General features: G+C 39.7%; 1 protein-coding gene across 4 annotated transcripts in view; it reads left to right on the top strand.

Annotated features, from left to right (window-relative positions):
- Positions 1–21,450, top strand: part of LOC120540355 (kelch domain-containing protein 8B-like) — a 472,238-nt gene that overhangs the window by 200,804 nt on the left and 249,984 nt on the right. The gene's annotated exons all lie outside the window — the stretch shown is intronic.

Raw genomic sequence — 21,450 nt, 5'->3', positions numbered from 1 at the left:
ATTCTTAACTTGCCCTCTACAGGATCAGTTGCAGGTTTGCAGGCTTATCATGTAACATGCCTGTCGCACGATGTTTAGAATATTTAAAGCCAAGAGCTAACCTGTCCGTTTCCTCACTCTTCTGTTCTCTGTTCCCAGACTGCGTCTGCCCCAGCCACTGTTTTGAGCTGCTGAACCAGCTTGACAAAGAAGGCTTTGTGTTCTTTTAATCTTAGGAAGGGAGCTTAAACCTGTGTGCTGAAGAAAAACCCCTATTTTGAATAAAGCCTTGAAACCGTTCCTGCCATTTCAGCAATAAAGTTATTCTTTCCATAGAATCCTGGTCTCATCTTCCTCTCTCTCGTACAACTGTGCAACCCAAACTCGACAGCATTTAATGGATTTTTATCCAGTGTTACAAGTTCATATTTTACTTTCTGAAGAGCAATTTGATGGTTCTTGCTATGAATGCCTTGTAGAAAATATTTATTGATTATGAATTATTAGATGGAAACAGTTGCACATGATTTTAAAATATAAAAATGTTATTCCAACCATCCTTTAATACATTTTTGCTCAAGAAACATATTGTGCTTAATGAATTAGATTAGCTTCACCAAAGAGAATGTGTGCTTCAAAGCAGGGAGTAAGGCTGCAGGTAATTTATTCATTTTCATTGGCTTCCTTATCATTTGGTATCTAATTTGAATTCTAATTTTAATCTTTTACTACGGATACCCTTGTTCTGATGATTCACTGTTTTTTTTACTTGCATGTGCCATGGTAGAACAAATCTTGAAAGGGTTTTTAGTTAGAGTGCTTTTGTGTCTAACCTCACTGATTTTTACAGAAATTTTAATTGAATGGGTCAGAATTTAGTATTTAAACCTGTTGCATGGAGCCCACAGAGCAGTGAGTGTCTTGTGTAGGCTACCCACTAATTCAGATAAATACTGTTACAGTAGGGCTTTGGGATCCTTTGAGGATGAAGGTGCAACATAAATAAAAGCCCTTCTGTTGGAGCTTTGTATATAACAAGCAGCTGGGTCTCCTGATCTAACAGCAAAGGTGCAAAATGCGCTCGTACTGAATTGCCTAATGTGACTCCTTATATTTATATGGGCAGCCAAGCTGCTTGATTTTAATGAGCACAGATGTGTGGGTGGTCAGGGTTGAAGGCTGAAGTCGTGCATTTTTTAATTTTTTTCTTGAATTTGGTATATATTTGGGTTGCCATGCCATCCAGAGAGGCAGACGGCACTCAGAGTAAAGACAGCTTTCCTCAGACCTGATTATTCCAGAATTCCTAAATGAGCTGAGGGGCTGGCATCATGCAGATGAGGCCTCAATGCCCTCAATGTCTGATTGGAAGGCTTGAAATGTTTCGTCACAAAATATTAGCACTCATACCAGATAATACTCATACTCATGCCAGATGTGATTGAGGGTAGCATAGTTAATGCAAGGGAGTGAAGGGAGTGCAGTAAAAATTCAAAGGAGTATTCAAGAACAGGGGAAAGTGAAAAGTGGCCACTCCATTGCACTCCTTTTTTATCTGTACAGATGTAATAAGCAGAACAGATCAGCAAGATTTTGCCTCTCTGTTTTTAAAATGTCAGAATATAAAGCTTACAGCCACTGTGAACCCATGAGCATATGAACTGGTTAATGCCCTCTGAAGTATTATTACAATAATCCCCAAATGCTGAAAAAGTTTTTGGGAGTGGGGTAGACTGAGAACAACTATTTATTAACTGCAGGATATTTGAAATGGGCATGGGAATGGCATTTTATTATTATTATTATTATTATTATTATTATTATTATTATTATTATTATTATTATTATTATTATATCAAATAGTAGTATTTTTTATTTACCTTATGCCATCCTTGGTAAGATTATATACATTTGATCATAGCTGTCAAGGGGCAGTAGGTGGGTTTGGATACACATATTGTTAATTTCTTCTCTGGTAGTATAGTGGCACTACACGAGACTGAGTGTGAGTCCTAGCTTTGTGACTATCTATGTGTTGTTTGCATGTACATCTGATATATTTTTGTGTCACTCTGTTTTTCATCCCATAGGCCAAGGTCCTGTTGGTTAGGCTGATTGATTACTCTAATTAAACTGTTTTTGTATGAATGAGTGCGAGTGTACCCTGCAGTGAAGTGGCATCCCATCTTGATGTTTTCTGGATAGGTTCCAGCTCTTCACAAGCCAAAAGTTCAATAAAGAAGGTTAAGAAAATGTATGAATGGATAGGACAAAATATAAGTATGACACTGTAATATATGATGAAATAAAAGGGAAATGGTAAGGGCCTGAGACCAGTTGGTCTTTCCTTATTATGCGACCATTCTTGCCCAGTGACGTTTAATTTCTCAGGATTTTTTCTTGAGAACTCTTGGAGCCCCATGCGCTTTAATATCTAGTCCGGGATGAACACCGACTTCAATTGGTTTCATTTTTTAAATAGTCTGTGGGGAGAAGGAGGCGAGACCTCCAAGTCTGATGCTTGAACATTATCCTGAAGAATTTGTTGATATTGGGTTGAATTCATCTGACCCTCGACTTTAACAAGGTTCACCAGTCCCTGAACTAGCCCCACAGCATGACGGAACCTCCACCAAATTTGACAGTAGGTAGCAGGTGTTTTTCCTTGAATTCTGTGTTCTTCTTCCACCATGCAAAGCGCTTTTTGTTATGACCAAATAACTCAATTTTTGTCTCATCAGTCCAAAGCACTTTGTTCCAAAATGAATCTGGCTTGTCTAAATGAGCATTTGCATACAACAAGTGGCTCTGCTTGTGGCGTGAGTGCAGAGAGGGCCTCTTTCTCATCACCCTGCCATACAGATGTTCTTTGTACAAATTGTGCTGAATTGTAGAACCATGTACAGATACACCATCTGCATCAAGATGTTCTTGCAGGTCTTTGGAGGTGATCTGTGGGTTGTCTGTAACCATTCTCACAATCCTGTGCATCTGCCGCTCCTGTATTTTTCTTGGCCTGCCAGACCTGCTGCATTTAACAGCAACTGTGCCTGTGGCCTTCCATTTCCTGATTCCATTCCTTACAGTTGAAACTAACAGTTTAGACTTCTGAGATAGCTTTTTGTAGCCTTCCCCTAAACCATGAGACTGAATAATCTTTGTTTTCAGATCTTTTGAGAGTTGCTTTGAGGATCCCATGCTGTCACTCTTCAGCGGAGAGTCAAAGGGAAGCACAACTTGCAATTGACCACCTTAAATACCTTTTCTCATGATAGGACACACCTGTCTATGAAGTTCAAGGCTTAACGAGCTAATCCAACTAATTTGGTGTTGCAAATAATCAGTATTGAGCAGTTACATGCATTCAAATCAGTAAAATTACAAAGGGACCCACAATTTTGCACAGCCAGTTTTTCACATTTAATTTAATTTCAAACAACTAAATACTGCTTCACTAAAAGTCTTTGTTCGGAAAACACCCCAGCACTCAGATGTTCCTAGGAAGTGAAAGACATACCACTGTTATCTTTCTGGTTGAAAGGAGAATAAATTATTATGCAGGCTGAGAGGGGTCCCCAAACTTTTTCATATGACTATGTGTATATATATATATATATATATATATATATATATATATATATATATATATATATATACACATACATATATATATTGTGGCAGACTACCAAAGAGTAATAGACTACCAGACTACCTTGCCCCACCAAGATGCCTGGAAAAGGAAAGGACTGGGAGAGGGGCAATATTTTCCCCAGGGCACAAGAGGGAAACCCCCATGGAATGTATCAGTACACCTAGATGATCCCTGGTCTGCAGCATCCACCACACCAGGAAGTGCTTCCAGAAGAGGAACCGAATGCACCTGGAGTGCTTCTGGGCGCCCATGCAGCACTTCTGCCACACCAGGAGGTGGTGCAGGAAGTTCATTAGGGCACACCTGGAGCACATCTGGGTGCAACATAAAAGGGGCTGCCTCACACCATTCAGGGAGCCACAGCCAGGAAGCAGAGGACAGAGCTTGCGAGGAGTGGAGTGAGGGTGGTAGTAAAGAGAAGGGAAAAGAGAGGATTGTGAGCTATTTGTGGTGCTTTGTGCACTATGTGCTGTAAAGGAAGAGCAGGAAAATAAATAGTGTGTGTTTTGGGACTTCTGTGTCTTCATGTCTGTTTGTAGTGGGGATGATCTTCCACTATATATATATATAATGAAATTAACAACAGGTGCACTAGAGGGGCAACAATTAGACGACCCCCAAAACAGGAGTGGTTTAACAGGTGGAGGCCACTGACATTTTTCCCTCATGATCTGTTTTGTCACTAGTTTTGCATTTGGCTACAGTCTGTGTCACTACTGGTAGCAATGAGGCGATATCTGGACCCTACAGAGATAGCACAGGTAGTCCAACTTCTCCAGAATGGCACATCAATATGTGCCATTGCCAGAAGGTTTGCTGTGTCTCCCAGCACAGACTCAAGGGCATGGAGGAGATTCCAGGAGACAGGCATTTACTCTAGGAGAGCTGGGCAGGGCCATAGAAGGTCCTTAACCCATCAACAGGACCAGTATCTATCTGCTTCTTTGGGCAAGGAGGAATAGGATGAGCACTGCCAGAGCCCTACAAAATGACCTCCAGCAGGCCACTGGTGTGAATGTCTCTGACCAAACAATCAGAAACAAACTTCATGAGGGTGGGCCCTGTGCTCACCGTGGAGCTTGATTGGCATTTGCCATAGAATACCAGAATTGGCAGGTCTACCATTGGCACCCTGTGCTTCTCACAGATTAGAGCAGGTTCACCCTGAGCACATGTGACAGACGTGAAAGGGTCTGGAGAAGCTTTGGAGAACATTATGCTGCCTGTAACATCGTTCAGCATGACCAGTTTAGTGGTGGGTCATTGATGGTCTGGGGAGGCATATCCATGGAGGGACACATAGACTTCTACAGGCTAGAAAACGGCACCTTGACTACCATTAGGTATTGGGATTAAATCCTTGGACCCATTGTCAGACCCTATGCTGGTGCAGTGGGTCCTGGGTTCCTCCTGGTGCACGACAATGCCCGGCCTCATGTGGTGAGAGTATGCAGGCAGTTCCTGGAGGATGAAGGAATTGATACTATTGACTGGACCCCACACTCACTCACCTGACCTCAATCCAATAGAACAACTCTGGGACATTATGTTTCGTCCATCCAACGCCGCCAGGTTGCACCTCAGACTATCCAGGAGCTCAGTGATGCCTTGGTCCAGATTTGGGAGGAGATCCCCCAGGACTCCATCCATCGTCTCATGCCCCCCTGCCCCCTGTCATTGTCAGGAATACAAGCACACAGAGGCCATATAAACTACTGAGTACAATTTGGAGTTGCTGCAATGAAAATTCGGCAGAATGAATTCGCCTGCTGCATCATTTTTCACTTTGATTTTTGGGGTGTCTTTGAATTCAGCCCTCTGTAGGTTGATATTTTTCATCTTCATTTAACGATGTGGCATCCTTTCGTTCCTAATGCTTTACCCTGTCCATATCAGTAGAGATATCCAGCCGGATTTTTTTCCCATTGAGATCTGATGTGTTTTCAAAGTGTTCCTTTAATTTTTTATATGCGAATATATTACTGTGACATGTCATGTACAAACAGCTTTACTATAATTTCAGAGAATAAAACAAAAACATTCAAAACAGCACAAAGTAAGACAATCACCATTCATATTGTATGGTTCGCTTTTCTAGCATTTTTTCATTTTGATACACCTTTAGCAATTCATATTTACTTGAAAGTCATCCATAGCACACATAAAAAAAGACACACAAACATTTCAGTCATGAAACACAATAATTGGTGTAATTTTGCTTAACTTCTCACTACATCAATAATGGCTAACATGGTACAACACCTTAGTACTACAGCCCAGTAAAACAGAAGAACACCCCCAGTGCACCTTTGAAGCTCTGTACAGACTCTATAACTTTAAGTGTTTTTCCATTCAGACTGAGATAATGGAGCTGAGGTTGTTTTTTCTCAGACATGGTCACATCAGCCTGACATCAGTGAGGCCTCTTTGTTACTTTTGTCCATTTAACCTGACAGCCCCCAGAGTCAGATCATCGCAACCTTGCTGTCTGCCACCTGCAGGTAGCCATGCCATGGTTCAAGGCAGTGGTCACACGTCCTCTCAGCTTGGAAGTCTGCTTTGAATTCTGTGCTGTCAATCTCCTTAACTGTAAGCTCTTTAAGTTTTGCGTTAAAAATCAAGTAAATCCTTTTGTTTTCAGCAGAGCCACTGCAGACATTGTCCATTTATTGCCTGGGCAAAGCATTAACTCACAAAAACATCAGCCAAATATGGGATTCTGCAAACACAAACTAAAGAAAAACTTAGAAAATGTGACAGACATTAATAGAAGGTACAGTCTGAATGGTAAACAGATGTGTCTTCTTCAGTGTCCATGACACAATCTCTGAAAAGCAGAACTCCTGTTTGGATCACATGACATCCTCATTTCTTTGTTAAGTCAGAATCCGAGCAAAAACATTACTCTGATGTATAATACTCACTTAGCTCTTTGAGAATCTGTCATAATATAAAAAATGGATTTTCTATTGAAGCCAAAAGACTTGAACACATACATAGTGTATTGTAAAAGACAATGAAAATTCAGTGTAAGAGTGTTAAGTTAAATTAAATATCACCCAAACCCCCAAGAATAGTCTATCACACTCGCAAAGACTGATGGGACATATTCAGCAGCCAGAATATAAGCAATAAGAGCATAATAGATTGTAATAATTTGTAATTATGCTTTGTAGTGTTTTGCACCAGGGATCTAAAATTGTTTCTTGATATGGTCCACGTGCAGCATTTCCAAGTTCTTCAGTTTCCTTCCCTATTTCCATGTTTCTTTAACTTGTGACTCTAAATGCATTTTCGCATCTAGCTTGTTTGGTTCACTTTTTTTCAAACTCTGGTGCAACACCTCCATAGTCGAATTCGTTTAGGTAGATGTGAACACACCAATTACACTCTGTTGCAGAAGAAAACAACCACACCAAGAAAGGGAAGTCTTGATTAAGTTCCAGGCAAACCCCCAAATGGTTTACATGAGCTTTGAATGTGATCTAACATGAGACTGATCTAGTGCTGTGTTCACGCGCTCTGGGACTATTGTGAGCTCCAAGTTGTGACGTTTCACCTTCCCACTTCAGTGGGTTTCCAGCTGGATAAGGTGAAAGATCAGCATTATGTCTCAACTTGGACCATTCGGGTAGCATTGTTTCATCCGAGTTGTAATTCTGACCTTGTCAAGTATTTCTGACTTGCAATCTTGGATTTATCATCTTTCTGAAAGCACATGAACGCAGTATGTCTACCAGTGCATTATGGGTGAAATTGTGAAAGATCAACCTTAAGTCTCAACTTGGACCATTCGGGTAGCATTTATTTGTCCGATTTGTAATTCTGAGCTTGTCAAGTATTTCTGACTTGTAATCTTGGATTTATCATCTTTCTGAAAGCACATGAATGCAGCATGTCTACCAGTGCATTATGGGTGAAATTGTACGTGCTGTGGTAGTCACACTAAGAGTCTCATGCTTGTACATCCACAGCATAATAAGTCCAGGGTTACCATGGAGCATTAAAATCAATAAAATGGTAAACATTAATATGCAGATGGGTGCAAATGTAACTCAGGAGGAGGAGGATGGGAGCGTGTGCTGATTACAGTGCGTTGCCACAGCCACAACATGATTAACTGGCAGTCTTGGCACCCAAGTACAGCCTTGCAGCGGGTGACACCTCAGCATCACACTGGAACAGTGTGAAGATTTTTTAAAGTGGCTGGAGTGCCAATCCTGCCACCAACCCCCAAGTTTTCCATGAAAGTTGGAGGACCTGCTTGCAGGGCTGGATGCTGATTAACATCATAACCAAGATGAAGCCATCGTGGGCTAAGGGCCTTGCTCAAGGGCCCAATGGAGTAGTGTCATATAACTCAATTTGCATAAAACAACTTACACAGTTATCAGTCAATCAGACAAGCCTAGCACTTGACTTAATCTCACTGCCTCTAACGTACATGATCAGACAGCTGCCAGGAAGAAAAAAATAAATAAATAAAAATGGTATAAATTCACTTGTGATCAAGTCGATCAAAATACATACAGAGGTGGAGAGTTATGAGTAGTAGTACCCTGTGAGACTGGCAATCAAACCCCCTAATCTCAAAGCATGAAAGTGATGGTGGGGCGTCTTCTTAAGGCAATCGCTTTTCAGGCAAAAGGTGGATACCGAGGCACACTAGCTTTGACATATAAAACCAAAATGAGCATTATTAGCAAATATTTACAAGACTTCAGACAGTAGTCATGTGATTTGAGATAAATTAAACTGAAGTTACATTGTTACATTTACATGGTGGCTACTCAATAGTAAATACACAACATGTCATGTGATTTTCTAACCAGCTTAATCCAGACCAGGGTTCAGGGTTGGAGTGTTGCAGCCTATCCCAGCTAGCACAGGGTGCAAGGCAGGAACAAACCCTGGACAGGGCAGCAGTACCTCGAAGGGTGAACACACACCAAATGCACACAAGAGCCAGTTTAGCATCACCAATTCACCTAAAATGCATGTCTTTGGGCAGTGGGAGGAAACCCACGCAGACACGGGGAAAACATGCAAATTCCACACAGTAAATACACAACATTATGAAGTTAAATGAAACTCCCCAGATGCGACTTGTGTCATAAAACTGAAACACATCAGTCTGTGTTACCAACAGAGCTCACATTCTTTTGCGCATATGAAGTGTGTCCTTTTTGTGCCATGCATGGTACTGTGTAATTTACAAGCAGTCTTCCATCATTTTGCTCATAGATCTGTGATTGGTAAATAAACCGAATAATAATAGAAATACAGCAGTGTGCAAATACAAATGTTGTCAACCCACCATGATATTTGTCCAGGGGAAAAAGCTGTTTTTGCCAAGTAGAAGAAGTCCATGACACACTCACAGTATGTTCATTGAAGTTTGCAGTGTGAAATACAACCAAATAACTTGAACTTGAAACAAAGTAACAAATCATCCCCTGATTTGGAACCAAGCACACACACTGACTATGAGTGTGAAAACAGCATGAGTGTGTGTGCCCTCTGATGGACTGGCATTCCATCCCAGCCCACACATCAGTTTCAGCCTTATGCCTGATGCTGTCAGGATAGGCTTTGGCTCTGTATTGGCACAGGCAGATTTGAAAACTGGATAGATTTTTAAACCATGCTTTAATAAATGCATATATAGTTTGATCTAGTTACCTTTATAAAGTTACTGCACACACCATCATTTTGTGAACATATCACTTGTCAGGCAACTCAGTATAAACAAATTTATAAACGAGTATAAATACATTTCCTGTTATCAGATTTAACTCCCTCCTACAACCATAATAAGTGAATAATGAAACACGAAAAATGTTCATGTTGTTGAATTCTAATTGAAATTGCCTGTCAGGAGATGTAACCTTTAAGAAGCAAGAATTCCTAAAAAGATAACGAGATAGTGGCCTGGGGTCTTGAGAGGTTTACAAATTAGGCTGAAGAAAATGAGCAGACCTGAGTGATCTGTGCTGATCTCTCTTTTCCCATTCTGGTCACTTCTCTGGGACATTGGAGGAAGGGAACCAGTGGAATAAACAATGGAAGGTGAGAAAACATGCAGTAGATTTTCAATGTGATTTAACTGAATAGTGTGTTTAAAGTGATGAGTGCCTTTCTGCCTGGCTGATTTACTCGATTTTTTAAAAATGACCATTAAATCCTTGCGTGTTTATCCAGTTCAAGGTCAGAAGGAGCCTATCCTGGCTACACTAAATTCAGGGTGAGTGCCAATGCTGTGGACCAGTGTATTGGAGAGTAGAGTCACAAACACCCACCCATAGATACTTGTAAATGGCTGACTTAGAGAGGCCGAGTAAGTTAAGCAGTGCATCTTTGTCCTCTGAGAGAAATTCATGCAGACTCCACACAGGATATTCCCAGTGCTGTATTCAACCCTGGGACTATATGGCAGCAGTGCTAACCACTGTGCCATGTGAAATCTGAGCAGTCACTTTAAGGGCTGTGGTTTCATTTTTTGTCACAGAAAGCTGAGATTTAGTGCAGCCATGGGTTTGTAGCTGGATATACAGTATTATTAATGAATATTGTAGCCTAAGCCACCTAATACCAGTTTGTATCCTGTTTTATGCCATGTACAGTGCAGTATAATCTCTTTGGCTGGTGTTTTTAGGTGAAGTGACCACATACATTTCAAAGTCTGTAATTCCTGAATTACATTCTCCGAGTGACCTTTAAAGTCCTATTTTCTTGAAACACAGGTAGTAAAGCCCATGGTCCCTCACTGTCATTTAAGATGCTGGATCAGTCTGCAGCATTTATCTTAAAGAGGAATACAAAGAAGACAGAGAAATGCCTACTGAATCTTAATGGGACTTTTTCTTACTTCTGTCTGTGCAGCCTCTCTGTAATTCTGACCATTCCTAATCCCAGGCTTGAACTGGACTTATTCTGAACATCCATCCAATATACCCATTCAATTTCTGAATCTGCTTTTACATTAGCCTGTACTGGAAGAATCACTGAAGCAAACTGAATAGTAGGAAAAAGTCGAACACATGGGGCTAGGAAATTAATTGTGGTCAAAGCTCAAAACTGAGAAATTATACTTTCTGAATTACCAAAAATGAGAACTTAAACCGGAAATTATAATTAAAAAGAAGAGAAAGTTTTGAGATCAAAAAAACACTAGAAAGGTACTGTCACGCATGCGCGAGTAAGAGGCCGCGGACGGACCTTGCACCGCTTCGAAAGACGTTCGCCAGTAAGGAGTGGCGGGGTACTAACCTTTCTCGTTTGTCTTCCAGGAAAAAAGACGCTCCGCCATTGTAACCTTCCCGCAGTACGTCCACTTTCGCCCTTCCTCCGCCATCTTCCTTAACGTCAGCAGTCCCATCCTCCCTCACGGTTCCTTCCCAGCATTCTTCCACTTCCGACTCCTCCCCTATAAAATGGCCACGACGCCTCTGAACGGCGTCGCACATATGAACTATTTTGTTTATATCTTTGACCTGGTTTTTTTGATTATTGTGGAGTGTCCGCAATATACGGGGCCGGAAAAACCCCAAAACTTTATACTGTCTGTGGCTTTCTTTTACAGTACACACAGAGAACTTTAGAAGTATTTGTTTATTCATATCATACGTAATCATGAAGCATCATGTCTGTGTTTTCAGCACAGTAATATTAATATTTTTAATGAGAAATTAGGAGATGCATGTGTATTATCGTAGTATTTTACTCTAGTTACCCTATACCTGTATTCTTCAAGGGTAAGTGTACTCATCAAGTTCGTTATCGGGTTGGTCTACTGTTACACACACACACATAGCTATACGCATACACACAGAAACTCAACAGTGCCCTATGAATGAAAAACACACAGCTGGTTAACCTCTGGCACTTTAAACCACACAAGTGCCTTAGGAATAACATGGGCTGTCACTCTCTTAGCACTTCAAGAGACTTACTTATTATCGACAAGAACAACATACGATGTTATAAATATATCTCAGACCTAAATATTACTTTTGGTCTACAAGAATACATTTAAACATACAAAGGCTCAGCACTCTTGATTATAGGCCATTTATCAGCAAAGAACGCCTTACTTTATGTACTGTTCCCTACTTTTGGGTGGAGCTCTCACCCGCAGCCTTAATAAACCTTACAGCACAGAGGTAATGGGAAACCTCCAGCCGCACCAGGCGCTCAAAGAAATCTACCTTACTACTTCAATCACTCTAGACATTAAAACAACATAGAAAGTTAAAAACAGCATGGTATTTATTACAGGAATAATAATACCAGTGGAACAAAGAATAATAGAAAATAGGACTGATAGTAAAGTCTGGATATATATAGTCTTTAGAAAAAGCTTACAAAAAAGTTAAAGATGACAAGGATAAATGTTGCAGGTGGCTTGTGATCTAGCACTTGTAGTTATTCATTAGATGCTTTTCTGATGATCAGATGGAAACGGCTGCATGTTGATGTCACTCTGTTTTCTTCTGACATCTTCATCTCTTCTTCTTCCTCCCTCCTTCCTTCCTATATCTTTCCTCAGACAAGGCATATTTATTCTAAAGAAAGTTTTCCAAGATGTGATTGTTAGATATTCTGATTGGCTGGCTGTCAATATGATGAATGAATTCACTGTCCGTTTTCCCAAACAATAAAAATTTTTTGATGTCGCCTGAGGTGTCGCTATGTCTTCCTTTTCTAGGCTGTAAAATAATTAGATGTCCATCCTTTCTCAGGTTATAGAGTAATCGATAGCCTGAGCCACCAGCATGTCTTTCTTTCTTTGTTGGAACAGCTGTTTTGTAAGTGAGGTATAACTGGGAAGAAGACATGCCTTGATTTGTCCTGAATGTAGTTTATCTGTTGTTTTGTCTTGAACAAAATATAATGGAAATATAAACCAAAATGTACAGATTTTGTACCCCACAACAGAGTGTCAAACATAAAAGGATCTGTTGTGGTGTGAAAATTTGCATATAAGTTGATAAATATTTTGTATGTCTTTATTTATAACTTATAACACTAATGTCTATCATTGATAAGAACAGCAATGATGTGATGGTTAAACAAACCAAACCCCTTTTTAGGACTGAGTCTTTGTAATTTTATGACAGGGTCGGGGAGAAAGTGCATAAAACCAGTTTGGCATGTGATTTTCTGCAGGACTTTCTCAATCAACACCCACAGGAAAGCCAGACTGCCTAGCTGGCAAGCTTCATCTTAACACATAGTTTTGAGGGCAGGTGTGAAGGTATTCTGTGCACCATTGGTCTGAAGTATGGCTGATTGGCTTGAATCAGAGGCCATTCTGTAGCACAACGCCCTATTAGTGTAAGGGTTTGGACAAAGAATGCAAAAATTCGGTTGCTTTACCCCTCCCTATCTCTCTTACAAACATCACCCTGAAAAAGAATCTCTCTGTCACGCCATTGCCATAAGGAGCACAACTCAACAGCCATATTAAAACATGTTGCCTTTTCTGAAGAATGCTGGCCAAAAATGATTCCTTAACTAGAGACAAGTCTGTGTGCCACCTGAAACTACACATCAGCATTTATCAGGTTGTATGGTTGTCAATATGCGCTTGTACTTTGCTTATTGTTATTATCTTTATTTATAATACGCTACCATGGCTGTCCGTTTGTCTGTCCAGGATTTTAAATCACCTGTAGCTCGCAAAGTGTTTGAACTATTGACCTGAAATGTGGTACACATATGCTACGTAATGTCTACTATCCGCTTTCAGTGTGATGATTTTATTTTATTTTATTTTAGAATCAACTCTTGGCAGCAGCCAGCAGGGCGGCCGTGTGGTGCATGCGTATGGGCGCCATTCTCATCCCTACCATCATCGCCATCACTTCTCCTACATCTTCATATCTTAAATCATTCTTGAGGCAGATTGAAGACTTAAGTACCAGCTTAAGTGAAAAATTTAAAAAAACGTACTAAGTAATTGCAACACAAACACTGACTTAATCAGGTTTAATGAGAAAAGATGTCAACGAAAGAAGAAAAGAAGCAGGCCACTAGGGGGGAGAAAAGAAGAGCTGCTCAGGAAGCAGCAAGTGCATCAACCTCTGAGCAAACAAACGCTAAACATACAGAGAAAGAGGATTAAAATTAGTCAAGCGTATTCACTGCACATTATCAGGCAGTGCGCCGTTACTGGTTTATGAATATTATCAATAATACATTATTTAAAGTGTAACTTAACTCCTGCTTGTATTTTACTACACCTGATTGCCTGAGGTTATAAAGATAGAAGGGAAGGTGAGGAAAAATTATATACTACAATACCTTATAAACATTCTGACAAAGGCTACACATTAATAATACAAAAAGGGGAAAAGTAGGGTAATATAGAACTCTACCAAGACAAAACAGGGTCGAAGTCAGAAGATCAATAGAATCATAACAAGCCAGAACGTGAGGCAAAAATCGAAGTAAAAGGTCAATACTGAAAAAAACAACAAGAAGAAAGAGTTTAGCGACAGGGTTGGTAAGGTTTTGAATTCACAGATCAGGTAAGGCGGTCCACCTATGGCCGACCTTTTAACCCATCACACCTAACCCTAACCTTTGAGGTCACAGGACATGAATCTAATGACAGGTTAGAAACAATGGTGGTGATTATAGAAACGTAAAATGGCAACCAAAGCTGACAAAAAAAAATACATAACACATAAACTATTTGGAGACGGAAAAAGTAAATGTCAGAATACGAATCCTCTGGCTCAGAAACCCTCATGCTACACTCATGCTAAATGATTAACACAATTGAATAAAAAATTAATGACAAAACACATAATAAAACAACGTCTCTATTTAAACTGCCAGAACAATGATGTCAGGCGTTGCGACAAACAGAATCACACATCCAGCGACCAAGAACAACGTCTATGCAACACTGCCCATGAAACAGTGACGCCCATGAATAACAAGATGGCATTGCAGAAAATGAAATAAAGATTAAAAATTGTACTTTGTTCCATAGTGAACTCAAAATAGGAAATGTTATATAAGACACAAAAAATATGTTCATGGCAAAACCTTGGACAAGACTTAAATATTTAGAGAAATACATTTTTACAGGTGGAGATACACAACACCCATGCAGTGAATGTTCCTGTGTAGCATGCAATGTTTTTGGGATAAGTGCTCGCCCTGGGTAACCCTAATTTATAGTAAGTAGGTCTGAGAATGTTATGCATGTCTAGAGATGTGGGAGGAAACTAGAGTACCTGGAGAAAACCTGCATCAACAAAGGTGTCACATTAACATGTTGTTATCCGTGTCATTTTGGGCATTTTATGTTGTTCCCTAGAGGATTCTGTTTTTCTTGTTTTAATTATTTATCAATTCATTGTATGAAGGTGTCATGTGACCACATATTTCATATGATTAACCTCATAATTGCGACAATAATTAAATGATACAATCCCAGCTTGCATTATCCCTAAGTGGATACACAGCTTTCAGTGTCGCAATGTAGCGTGGTTAGTTTTTACATTCAAGCAGACAGTAGCGCTAGGTTGGTGTTTTCACTTTGTCATTATGGATTATTTAATGTAGATTGATGGGCAAAAATGGCAAATTTATTAATTTACAATTAATTCTATAAGGCAGTAAAGTGTGCCGAAAGTGTATGGGACTGAATGATTGAATCCACAGTAAGTGTTATTTCTTTATGGCATGATCTACAGTTGTAGAAGATTTAAAGCACTAGAATATTAGAACATTAGAACAATCTAGACAAGAACAGGACATTCAGCCCAACAAAGCTTGTCAGTCCTATCCACTTAATTCTTCTAAAAAAACATCAAGTTTAGTTTTGAAAATCCCTAAAGTCCTACTGTCTATAGTTCTTTGTGTAAAGAAAAATGTTCTAATGTCTGTACGAAATTTACCCTTAACAAGTTTCCAACTGTGTCCGAGTGTTCTTGATGAACTAATTTTAAAGTCACTGTCTCAATCCACTGTACTAATTCCCTTCATAATTTTAAACACTTTAATCATGTCACCTCTTAACCTCCTTTTGCTTAAACTGAAAGGCTCAGCTCTTTTAATCTTTCTTCATAATTCATCCCCTGTAGACCTGGAATCAGCCTCGTCGCTCTTCTCTGAACCTTTTCTAGTGCTGCTATGTCCTTTTTGTAGCCTGGAGACCAAAACTGCACACAGTACTCAAGATGAGGCCTCACCAGTGCATTATAAAGGTGGATAATAACCTCCTTGGACTTGTACTCCACACATCGTGCTATATAACCTGACATTCTGTTAGCCTACTTAATGACTTCTGAACACTGTCGGGAAGTTGATAGCTTAGAGTCCACTATGACTCCTAAATCCTTCTCATAAGGTGTACTCTCGATTTTCAGACTTCCCATTATGTATTTAAACCTAACATTTTTACTTCCTATGTATAATACTTTACATTTACTGACATTAAATTTCATGTGCTGCAAATCTGTCCAAGTCTGTATACTGTCCATTATATCTCATAAGCAGTTGTAGCTTCCATGTCCTTCTCAACATCAGTGTACTACAGAGTACTTTGGAATGAAAACATTAAACTGAAATGCTTGGATGAAGGACGGCACATCCACCCCAAATTCAGTGACTAGGCCAAGATTAGAACTGTGGACTGTGCCACTGTATGCACCTTATGTGCCACCTTGCCACCCTAATGCAAATAAATGAATTGCGATGAACTTTAAAAGCTGCCTATAGCAGTGAATGTCCATGTAGCTTTGCTGTCATTTAAGGAGTCCAGTTGCTGTGTCTAGATCTTAAAATCATCCTCTCAATCCTGATTTATTTGACAGAAAAGTCACTTATTTTTTATTTAAACAGTGATTTTTCTTTTCCTGAGGAATTGTCGGTCTGCCACTGCATCTCATGTTTATCTTGAACATGACTTTTGACAGCAAAGCTGATTGATGGGAATCTGATGAGTTAGAAGTGAGAACCATTGACCCAGAGTTTATTAATGGCTGACAGAAATGACCTCAGCAGAGTCTATCCATTTTAATTTCGTTGTTTGCTTCATTCTCCATCTAATACTTTCAAATGAAAAAATGTCTTTCAAAATATAAGAATTTAATGGAAAGTTCATTTAGTGCATTTTACCTAAAACCATTCTGCAAGATTCTGGGGAGCCAGATCCTAACCATCCACCTATCTATCTATCTATCTATCTATCTATCTATCTATCTATCTATCTATCTATCTATCTATCTATCTATCTATCTATCTATCTATCTTTGTGTTCTCATTATGTGATCGCAGAAGCCATTCCTGAACAGAAACCAGCCACCCACATTCTCTCACAGTGAGTTCATTTCAAACTTCCAAATAATTAAACATGCATATTTTTGGGGATGTGAAATGAAACGGGTGTTCTTGGGGAAAACATCCTCAGAGAACATGCAAGCTCCACACAGACAGTGACTGGGCTGAATATTGAAAGCTTGTCCCTAGAGCAGCACTCATCACTGAGATTGGCTTACCAAGTAATACATGCAACGTGCACATTTTGAATTATATAAAGCAGCTTACAAATTATAATTGCATAATTATTTTCAATTTTCTAAACAGTGATCTTAGGTGTGTTTAGTATTTAAAGGTCACTGGTGGGCTTTGAGCTGATAGGTGTTTAATTAGCTGCAGTCGCACTGGGATGTGTCGTTCATTCTGGGTGAGTAGCTATTTAGTCACATCAAATCCATTCCAGTTCAGGCTTGCTGGGAGTTCAGAGTCTATTTTTGTATCACTGGAGGTAAAGCAGGAACCATCTGTGGATGGAGTGCCAGCCCATCACTGGCCACACTCAGTCACTCATGTCATGAAATTTTCAAGTCACTAATTAGCTTAACTAACAAATCTTTGGAATGTTACAGTAAAAGCAGAATTTAAAATAAAAACCAACACAGAAAAGGAGAGAACATATAGTACAGACATCACATAGATATGTACTAGGCCTTGGATTTGAGATCTGATGGAAATCTGCGTCCTAAATGCTAACCACTGAGCCACCATGTAGCCCACATATCAAATCCAGTGGTTCCCAATTAGTGATTCACTTGTGTCTCGCTACATTTCCAGTAAAGTTAGTTCACATTTATTTATTTAGCTGACCTTTATATCCAAAGTGACCATTAAATCAGTGTACAGTGGTACTTGTTCTACAGTAGTAATCATGTCACTCTTTCAAAATCTCAAAGCAAAACAGTAAAGGGGATTAACTTGGCAGAGATAGCTGCTTAGCCACTGGGCCAATCTTTCTGTTAAATGAATCATGACTTTTAGGGAACTCTTTTGCAATTGTGGATTTAGTAGGTTTCACAGTCATAGGTGGATTTAACTGTACACTCGTCTGTCCATTTTTGAACACCAGTTTGATCCAATAAAAGGCCATAGGAGGCTTACATCATGCAGAAGACCAATACTCAGTGGGTGTCCAGTCTATTGCAGGAGGCTAACTTAATCAATTATCCTTCACTTATATACAGAGGATTCAGAAAGTATTCAGACCTTTCATATCCTGCTCACTTTATGATGTTGTAGGTTTAATTTTAAGTGAAAAAATGCTGTTTTTGCCCATTAATCTACTCTCAGTAATCCATAATGACAAAGTGAAATCATGTTTTCAGGAAGATTTGCAAATGGATTAAAAATCAAAAATGGAATTACTTCATTCATTTTAGTATTTGTACCATTAATTGAATACTTTTGGAAGCCACTTTGGCAGCAGTTACAACTTGAGATCTTCTTGGGTAAGTTTCTACAAGCTTTTCACACATGGATTTTAGTAGTGCATCCCCTTCTTCCTGGCAGATCTTCTCAAGTTCCGTTGGATAGGAAGTGTCCGCAAACTGTCATCTTTGAATGTCTCCACAGATGTTCTATGGAGTTTAAGCCTGGACTTTGGCTGGACTATTGAAGGACTTGTTACAGATTGGCCCCTCTAGCATTGTCTTGACTGTATACTTCAGATGATCATTATGCTGAAAGATGAACTGTCGGTCCAATCTGATGTCACACGCACTCTGGAGCAGTTGGCACCATTCATCCTTCTCTCAATGCTTACCAGTCTCCCTGTCCCTGCCGCTGAATTGCATCCCTACTGCATGATGCTACCACCACCTTGCTTCATTGTAGGAATGATATTATACACGTGATAAGCAGTTCTTGGAGATCTGCTCAAAGAGTTCAATGTGTACCTCATTGTTGTGGTGTGACCCCTTTTAGGACTGAGTCTCTTTGTAATTTTACGACAGGGTTGGGGGAAGTGCCTCAGACCAGTTTGGCAAGTGATTCTCTTCAGGACCCTTTCAATCAACCCCCAAAGGAAACCCAGACGGCCTAGCTGGAAAACATCAGCTCAACACATGGTTTTGGGGGCAAGTGTGAAGGTATTCTGTGCCCCATTGGTCTGAAGTATGGCTGTTTAGAACTGGCTTGTATGAGAGGCCTTTAAGTACCATGCCACCCTATTGGCTGTAGGGGTTGGACAGAATATCTATATATTTGCTTGCTTTACTCCCCCATCCCCCCTCTCTTATCAACTGACAGTACAGAAGAAAGCTGACCAAAAATAATGCCTTAACTAGAGACATTTTAAGTAACTAACAAGTCTGTGTGCCGCCTGAAACTGCACATCACCATTTAGGTTGTATGGTTGCCAATATTCAAATGTACAGTACTTTGCATATTGTTATTATTTATGAATATTATCAATGATTCATTATTTAAATTGTAACTTAACTCCTGCTTGTCTTTTTACTACACCTAATTGCCTGAGGCTATAAATTTAGAAGGGAAGTTGGCGAGAGTAATATGGTACAATACCTTATAAACAGTGGTAAGTCTGTGAGATTTGAGGCCTTCTGACAAAGGCTACCTATTAATAATACAAAAGGGGAAAGTAGAGTAATATACTGTGTTACTCTACCAAGACAAAACACTCATCAAACCAGAGAATCTTTCTCCTCAAGCTCTCAGAGTCCTCTAAATGGCACCTGGCAAATTCCAAGTAGGCTGTCATATGCCTTTCACTCAAGAGTGCTGTTGACATGGTTGTACTTCTGTCAGGTTCTCCCATTTCAGCAGATGCCGTATGGTAGTTTCATTTTTAACAAAGAGAGACAGAATAACAACACAAAATTCAGAAAAAACACATTACATAAAAGTTACAATTTGATTTGCATGTAATTGAGAGAAATGAGTATTTGATATCCAAGCAAAACATGACTTAGTACTTGGTGGAGAAACCCATGTTGGCAAGCACAGTGATAAGATGTTTCTTGTAGTTGGTCACCAGGTTTGGACACATTTCAGGAGGGATGTCGGTCCACTCCTCTTTACAGAAACTTCCTAAATCCTTTAGGTTTCTTGGCTGCCACTTGGCAACTCGAAACTTCAGCTCCCTCTACAGATTTTCTGTAGGACTGAGTTCTGGAGACTGGCTAGGCCACTCCATGACCTCAATGTGCTTCTTCTTTAGCCACTCCTTTGTTGCCTTGGTGGTATGTTTTGGGTCATTGGCATACTGGAAGACCCATCCACAACCCATCTTCAGTATTCTTGCTGAGGAAAGCAGGTTCTCGTCCAAGATTTTATGGTACATGGCCCCATCCATTGACCCCTCAATGCAGAGAAGTCATCCTGTACCCTTAACCATTACAGAGTAGTGTGTTACCAATAGTGATCTTGGTGACTGTGGTGGTCCCAACTTCCTTCAGATCATTAACAGTTTCCTCCTGTGTACTTTTAGGCTGATCCCTTACCTTTCTCATGATTATCCTCACCCCATGAGGCAAGATCTTGCATGGAGCTCCAGGCTGAGGGTGATTGATGGTCATTTTATATTTCTTCCATCTCTGAATAATCACACCGTTGTCACCTTCTCACTAAGCTTCTTGCTAATGGTCTTGTAGCCCATTCCAGCCTTGTGCAAGTCTATAGTCTTGTCCCTGACGTCCCTTGACAGCTCTTTGATGTTGCCCATGGTGGTGGAGAGGCTGGAATGGAAGAAATTGATTCTGGACAGGTATACTTGATACACATAATGAGTTGAGATCAGGAGTATATGTAATTGATTGATTGATTGATTGATTGATTGATTGATTGATTGTAATCTGTGTGCCATGTGGGCACACAACCAATCTGTGGGATCCAGAATTCTGGCTGGGTTGTAGGGGATCAAATACCTATTTCTCTCAATGATATGCAAATCAATTTATAACTTTTATGTAATGTGTTTTTTCTGGATTTTTGTTGATATTCTGTCTCTCTCCATTGAAATGAGACTACCATTAAAATTAGAGACTGTTCATATCTTTGTAAATGAGCAAACTTAATAATTCAGCAGGGGATCAAATAATTATTTTCCCCACTGTATATGCCTTAGCAAAATGTGATTGTGAATACTGCAGAGAGGTCCTTGGTCCTCATGGCTTGATTTTTGTCCTGACATGGATTTTGAATTATGGTACCTTCTATACACAGGTATGTGCCTTCCAATCAGTTCAGTTTTCCAAAGGTCAATCAGTTCAGTTTGCCAAACGTGGTCTCCAATCAAATTCTAAAGACATCTCAAGAAGAATTAAAGCAAACAGGATGCACCAGACTGCAATTTGAAGTGCTACAGCAAAAGTTTTGAACACTTGTATGAATGAGAGATTTCAGTTTTTGAATTTTAATACATTGGCAAACCTTTAAACTTGTACTCAGCTTGGTCTCCATGGATTACTGAATTAATGGATATAAATGGGAAATTTACCCATTTAAAATGATATGTACAACAAAAT

The sequence above is a fragment of the Polypterus senegalus genome, chromosome 12 (assembly GCF_016835505.1).
Source record: "Polypterus senegalus isolate Bchr_013 chromosome 12, ASM1683550v1, whole genome shotgun sequence".
Lineage (NCBI taxonomy): Eukaryota > Metazoa > Chordata > Cladistia > Polypteriformes > Polypteridae > Polypterus > Polypterus senegalus.
This window is presented reverse-complemented; position numbering and strand designations above follow the sequence as displayed.